The sequence below is a fragment of the Sapajus apella genome, unplaced genomic scaffold, assembly GCF_009761245.1.
Source record: "Sapajus apella isolate SASKATOON/1434 unplaced genomic scaffold, GSC_monkey_1.0 scaffold95, whole genome shotgun sequence".
NCBI classification, from domain to species: Eukaryota; Metazoa; Chordata; class Mammalia; order Primates; family Cebidae; genus Sapajus; species Sapajus apella.
In genome coordinates, this window is record NW_022437035.1 from 148676 (window position 1) to 156195 (window position 7520).

The 7520-nt window shown below is 47.4% G+C and overlaps 1 pseudogene across 1 annotated transcript; it reads right to left on the reverse strand.

The window, feature by feature from the left end:
* Nucleotides 1-3508: 3508 nt before the first annotated feature.
* LOC116535516 lies at nt 3509-4644 on the reverse strand (annotated as a pseudogene). The gene has a single exon (XR_004262234.1). The product of XR_004262234.1 is annotated as an L-lactate dehydrogenase A chain pseudogene (transcript).
* Between the last annotated feature and the right edge of the window lie 2876 nt (nt 4645-7520).

Consider the following 7520-nt stretch of genomic DNA (forward strand, 5'->3'; position numbering starts at 1 on the left):
ACCGTGTGGAGGGGACCGTGTGGAGGGGACCGTGTGGAGGGGCCGTGTGGAGGGGCCGTGTGGAAGGAACTGTGTGGAGGGGACTGCGTGGGGAGAACCCGTATAGAGGGCACCTACGTGGAGAACTGTTCTCTGCCAGAGGCCAGATTGTTCACTTCTTGCACCGTTCCCCAGTGGCAACACCATTTCAGGGATGCAGTAAAGGGGCCTGAGAGCAGCATGAATGAGTTAGGGCTACAGACTCTGATGGCCATCCCTGCCCTGGACACTAGGAGATGCAAGGAGGGAGCATGCCTGGCAAAGGCCTGGGGGAGCTCAGAGCATTGTTCTTCCCAGAAGGGCATTGGCCATGGGAGCCCAGACCCCGGGTCAGACAGAGAAGGGGTATCCCCATGCTCAGCTCTCATCAACCCTTGATCTTGGGCAATTCACTTCTCTTCTATAGGCCTCAGTTTCCTCATCTGCACAAGGGGGTGATAACAACAGTCCCTCCCCACAGGGTGAGTTTGGGGATTAATTGAGATGATGCTTAAGGTGTGCCTGGCCCATGGGGACCCTCACCTACCCCCAGTCATTGCCCTTGCCCAGGCCTGCGGGTGACACTGTGTGATCTTGGGCAAGTGCCTTTGCCTTCCTGGGCCCAGTCTTCCCTCTGGTCAAGGAGGAGCTGGGTCAGGCACCCAGTGTGCCAGCCATTCAGGAAACCAGCAGATTCCTGGGTGAAAGCATTGGCCAGGAAGGCCTGGAGAGGCTCTGAGACCTGAGGTGGGTGTAGGGTGGGGACCAGGCCAAGGGATGGGGGTGGGGTTTCAACTCCTCAGCTCTGGTGGCTCTGCCTGCAGCTGGCCACCCCTGGAAATCCCCAGGCTAAAGTTAACCCCAAGTTGGCTGAAACCAGAACTCAGAGCGACAAAAAGAGAAGAATAAGAGGAAGAGAAACTGAGCCCACGGCCACCCGGGCGTGGTATGAGCGACAAACAGGACCAGGTGTGGCCCAGGAGGAGCATAGGGCAGTTTCAGGGCTGCTGCTGGATGTTTGTGTAGCTCACAGGTGGGGGCAGCAGAGCCTGTGCCCTACCCCACCCCCTCCCAGTCCAGCCCCTGAGCCTGATGCTGCCCCCTGGCTGCCTCCCCACACCCTGAGCTCCATCCTGGGTCCCAGGGTCCACCAGAAGGCATCTCAGAACCAGCCAGCAGTGGCCCTGATTGTCAGCAGGACCCCAGGGAGGGGTGTGACCAGGGCAGGGCTCTAGAGCCCCCACCCCAGGCCCTTCCCTGGGCAGAATGAGTGGGTGAGGGGGTGAAGAACAAGCACAGGCCTCCTAACTTCCCAAGCTGGCGATTCTGAGAGGCTTCAAGGCTGAGACATGGTTCGGCCTTTTAGGCCCTCCTGAACGTGTCCCCTGTCTCCATAGCCTGGGAACACATTCACCTTTGACCCAGAAATCCTGCTTATAAGAACTTATCATGGAGATGCCAGGGGACCACTGCAAGTAGATGCAAGGCCAGGGAGCTACAGCAAAATGTTACAGAAAAGAGTCCAAGAGCAGATGCCAGGCAGATGCCAGCCTCATATCCACATCCCCAGATGGCTTTGGAGGGGTACCACAGACCAACATCCAAACAGGGCACATGAGGAAAGAAGTTCCTATCTTTGTGATAAGCGCATGATCTCATGCCGAGAAAGATGTGGAAGGCGCCATGCCAAGGTGCTAACAGGTCCTCCTGGGCAGTGCAACATCAGAGACTTGCTTTATATTCTTTATGATTTTCCATTTTCTGATTTCTCAGAAAACAGGAATTCATTTTATAATCAGAGAACAAATCATTAAACTGATTTAAGATATAAGATCCTCTAAAAAAAAATGGTGTACTCGATGATTTGAATGGCATCTGAAAAGGCTTGAACATAATATTATCCCAAAGAGGTCATCGGACAAGATGTGACCCAATGCGTGTGCATGAATCCCTGCATCTGTATCCGTACCTAGATGCATATCCATATCCACATCTATTCCCTGGGGCTACCCGTTGCAGGGGTAAACAGCACATAACGTTGGTTTTCATTTTGTATATCTAACTTTTTTCATTTTTCAACAATAATTATACATTTATTGTGCAGTTATGAAAAATAGAAGGTTTTTGTCACTTAAATCAGCATGTTCATTCCAATTCACTTGACATTCAGCAAATACTTCTTGTGTGCCTGCTACACTCCAACAGACAGGGTGCAGGGTTTGAGATTACACTGATGAGAAGATAGAGTGGCCTCTCTTGAGTAGTACAACGGGGGATTATGTGGAAAGAGGTCACTATGATCCCAACACAGATTCACATCCTCTGCACCTTAGGTGCTGCCCAAAGCCCTGAAATTGTCTCACAGCTCCAGCCAGTACAGAAGCAGGAAGCCCAGGGAAAGTGGTTGAGCCATAAAAATGGAAAGAGATCACACCTGTAATCCCAGCACTTTGGGAGGCTGAGGCGGGAGGATAACAAGGTCAGGAGTTTAAGACCAGCCTGGCCAATATGGTGAAACCCCATCTCTACTAAAAATACAAAAATTAGCCAGACGTGGTGGCGGGCTTCTGTAGTCCCAGCTACTTGGGAGGCTGAGGCAGAAGAATCGCTTGAACCTGGAAGGCAGAGGTTGCAGTGAGCTGAGATCACACCACTGCACTCCAACCTGGGTGATAGAGCAAGACTCCATCTCAAAAATAAAAATGGAAAGAGAGGGTATTCAGGGTGGGATGAGTACCTAGCAGCAGACATTTAGCAAAGAGGATTGGAAAATGCACCCCCTTAAAATACAGTTAAACACAGAGGAGGGAGCAACTGCAAAAAAAAAAAAAAAAAAAAAAAAAATTGAAACAATGTTGAAGCAATTTCTGCAAACAGCAAAAAAAGCCTTACTCCATAGAGTAACGGGACAAGGTCAGGTCAGGATCAGCAGAAGTTGGGGAGGAAAGAAGGAAGCCAGGATAGACTTTGAGAGTTTTTACCAGTTCCTCAGGCAGAAAGAACTGTATAGTAGGTCAGAGAATGGTATTTTTAGGAAGACCTCGGTTGACAAATTTCTCTGTCACTTGGAGGTGACAATCTACCTTGGTAACTCATCTCTCTCCTCATGTTCCAATCTATTTGCTATTGATAATATGAGTCACTACCTCCCATGTGTATAATGGGAAGTGCATGGGAGAATGCATGATAGTTTCTGAACAGAATATCTGGTTCCGTGAATGACAGAAACAGGTTAGAATTTATGATTGGAAACTCACTCTACATTACCTATAGCTAGTTTATTTTAATTACATTTATATTCATTATATAATAACTCATATATATTTGTTACTTCTTTTCTTATATTCAAAATGTCTCTACATAAATAAACTCTCCACCTACAGTCACTGCTAGATATCTGTTCTATACACAGCAAGAAGCCAGACACCCTAGCTTACTGGTTCACTTTCCAGCTTCTCCCTAGAAAAAAAAATACAAGTTTTTTTTTTTTAATATTACTGCTTTAATCACAGATCAGATAAAAAGGACAACATGCACAACCTCCAACTAAAATCCTGTTGCAGCCTAGACAGTGAAATGTATGACATCAGAAGACTTTAAAATTGCAGCTCTTTTTGGATCCCCCAAAGTGTATCCACACTCTTCTTCAAACAGGCCTCTTCCTCAGAAGTCAGAGTCACCTTCACAACGTCTGAGATTCCATTCTGTCCCAAAATACAAGGAACACTAAGGAGGACATCATCCTTTATTCCATAGAGACCCTTAATCATGGTGGAAATTGGGTGCACCCGCCTAAGATTCTTCATTATAGTCTCTGCCAAATCTGCCACAGAGAGTCCAATGGCCCAGGATGTGTAGCCTTTGAGTTTAATCACCTCGTAAGCACTCTCAACCACCTGCTTGTGAACCTCTTTCCACTGTTCCTTGTCTGTATCAGTCCCTAAATCTGGGTGCAGAGTCTTCAGGGAGACACCAGCAACATTCACTCCACTCCATACAGGCACACTGGAATCTCCATGTTCCCCAAGGACCCACCCATGACAGCTTAATGGGTGAGCTCCCAGCCTTTCCCCCATCAGGTAACGGAATCGAGCTAAATCCAGATTGCAACCACTTCCAATAACACGGTTTTTGGGAAAGCCACTTATCTTCCAAGCCACATAGGTCAAGATATCCACTGGATTTGAAACAATAAGCAACTTGCAGTTCAGGCTGTATTTCACAACATTAGGAATGATGAATTTAAAGATGTTCACATTACGCTGGACCAAATTAAGACGGCTTTCTCCCTCTTGCTGACGTGCCCCAGCTGTAATAATGACCAGCTTGGAGTTTGCAGTTACATTATAGTCTTTGCCAGAGACAATCTTTGGTGTTCCAAGGAAAAGGCTGCCATGCTGGAGATCCATCATCTCTCCCTTCAATTTGTCTTCAATAACATCAACAAGAGCAAGTTCACCTGCCAGGTCCTTCATTAAGATACTGATGGCACAGGCCATACCAACAGCACCAACCCCAACAGCCGTAATCTTATTCTGGGGGGTCTGTTCTTCCTTTAGAAGATTATGAATCAGCCGATCCTTGAGAATTGCCATTTTGGACTTGGAACCAAAAGGAACCAGGAATGCACGCAGTGGGATCCGGACTCGGGAGCAGCTGCTCCAGCCCTCCAAAATACAAGTTTTTAACTCAATTCTGTGAGTCTAGTACTGTGACCCAAAACCCAAAGGGCAGGAACTCAACAACCACCTCTCCACCCTGCCTGCCACCCTGCCCACATTCCCCTTCCAAAACCCTCACTGATGAAGGAAAAGATGATGTCCCCAAGAGGTAGAGCCAGTTCCCACATCTTCAAACTCCACCTCCTCCCCAGCAGCTAGCCAAGTGCCTGACTCCAAGGCTCTCAATAAACAGTTTGAATGGGGAAAGAAAGGGAGGGAGGGAGGGAAAGAGGAAGGAGGGAGAAAGGAGTAGGCAGATGGATGTATAGATGGGTGAGTAATTGATGGGTGGATGAGTGGGTGGATTGGCAGGTGAATGGATTAGTGGATAGTTGGGTGGGTGAGCGGATGGGTGGATAGATGAGTGGGTGGACTGGTTGGTGCATGTGTGGGTGGGTAGTTGGATGGGTAAGTGGATGGGTGAATAGTTGGATGGGTAGGTAAATTCTAATCATGAGAAGCACAGATTGGTGGTTGGCAGCTCTGTATAGAGGAGATGGGTTCCAATCCCCACTCTAATCCTGATCTTGTGCCCTTTCCTTATGTCTCTTGTGTGATCTTGTGCCCTTTCCTTAATGTCTCTAAGCCTTTTCCCTTCACCTGCCCTCACCATCTCACAAACTGCTGGGAAGAACACTGGAAGGACATATGTGCATGAAGACGCTTTGGAAATTCTAGCCAGCTTCCCAGGTGTGGCCTTAGCATTGGAGGGAACTTGGAGGTCATTGGGCTGTCTCTCCCCGTGGTTGGATCACAGTCTGTGGTAAGAACCTAAGCTTAGAGCCCAGATAGATCTGGATTTGTGTCCTGGCTCCACCACTTGTCCAAGTGTGACTGTCCTCCATGTGTCCTTCTCTGTGATGTGGAGGTGATGATCGTGGCAGCTTCCTCTCAGGGCTGTGCAAGGATTTAGTGGGATCATCATGGAAAGCCCTGGACACAGCACCCAGCAAGGGAGCCATGATGAATCTAAGGTCTGCCCTCCAGGTTCCCTAAAAGGAGGTCCAATCTCCCCTTTCCAGAGTAGAGTGTCCTATAGCCCATGGGATTGGAGAAGGGGCCTAGGATGTCTAGCTTATGGGTTCACAAACCTGAAAAGTGTCTGTATAAATGCTCATTGCAAGGAAAGATCTGTGGCTGTATATGGAAAGAGGCCATGACCCATAAAGGGTTAACCATAGTCCTCTCATCAAAGACTCTCTGTTAGGAAACAGACCTAAGTTCTGTCCACAGGCACTCAGTGGGTCAGGGGACAGCAAAGCACAGACGTTCAGCCCAGCATGGAGGCCCTCCCCACCCAGGAGCAGGGCCTGCCTTGGAATGCCAGACCTGAGAAAGGATTACTGCTACCTGGGAGCAGCATACACTGGTGAGAGGCAGGGGCAGGGGGAACACCACCAGGATGGGGAAAGGGGACAGCAGGAGCCAATATTTGAATCAAGCAGTAGAATCATAAGGAAATTGCAACTTTCTTTTAAAACGTGTCTTTCAAGATTGTCAAAATGGAGTTTTAATAAGAAAACTGGGCGAGAAAGACATGACTGATGTCAAAAAACATCTCAAGCCACGTGCCCGGGGGACCTGCAGTTCTCTTGTTTGTGAGCTTCTGCTAATAAAAAACACACGAAAAGAGGAACCAAAACAAAAGGAAATCAAGTTTATCGAACACAGATGACATGGAGTTGACCAAAGCATCTGGAGCCGAGTTTCCAAGAGGCAGATCTCTCTCCTATCTCTGGGGCCATCCTAGGAGAGGTTCCAGGGCTCCCTGGCTGAGAGGTGCCACCAGGGACCTCAACCCTCAGGTGCAGGTGGAGGCAATAGGCGTAGTTGAGGCTACAGGGACACAGGTGTCAGCACAGCATAAGAGAGAGTCACCTTGCTTGTTTTCTGACTTCCTCTTAAAATACAGCTTATTGCTCTTGATCTTCAGTTTCAAATAATAACTACTCACAATAAACAATGTGTACAGTAAATAAGGAGTACAGTGAACAAAGTACAGAAAAACAAACAGGAGAAAACGATTCACCCCTTGTACTTCACCCAGAAAAGCCACTGCTAATATTTTGATGTATTTCTATTTTAGTTGCAAACTGTAACAACCATTAAATGAATACAATGAATTTGTAAAGTTTACCAAGTAGTAATAGGAATGATGATTGCACAACACTGTGAATGTACTAAATGCCACTGAACTGTACACTTTAAAATGGTGAATTCTACACGATGTGAGTTTCACCTTCATTAGACTCCCAGGCTTGGAATACTGCCAATACCCCAGGAACCCTGAATTCATCATCTTTTTCCTTTCCCTTCAAGTATGACCTCCCGTGTGTGCCCTTCAATAAACTCTTTTTCAGCTTGGCCTGCTTTTGAACTTCATACGGATCAAAGGAGACCCTGTATACGTTCCATGGTTTGCCTTGTTCTCAACACTGACTCTTTGATATTGATGTGGATGAATTACTCATTTTCACTGCTGAGCGTAAGCCCACTATGTGGAGGTCCCGTCACTCCTCTCTCCACTCTGCAGTTTTGCCCAGGAGCAGGGCATGGCAAACACCCAACTGGAGTCCAGTGTGACAGTTTTTCCAGGGCCTGTCATTGTACAACACATCGTTTCACTTTGTTTTTCAAACATAGTGAATTCTCTCCTAATTAAAGAAGAAAAGTTTCCAGCACAGCCTGGAGATCTGTGCTCATTATATGTGGAATTCCAGACTCGGCCTTGCATTTCACATAGCAGATAGACCATGATAGATAGATGATGATGATGATGAT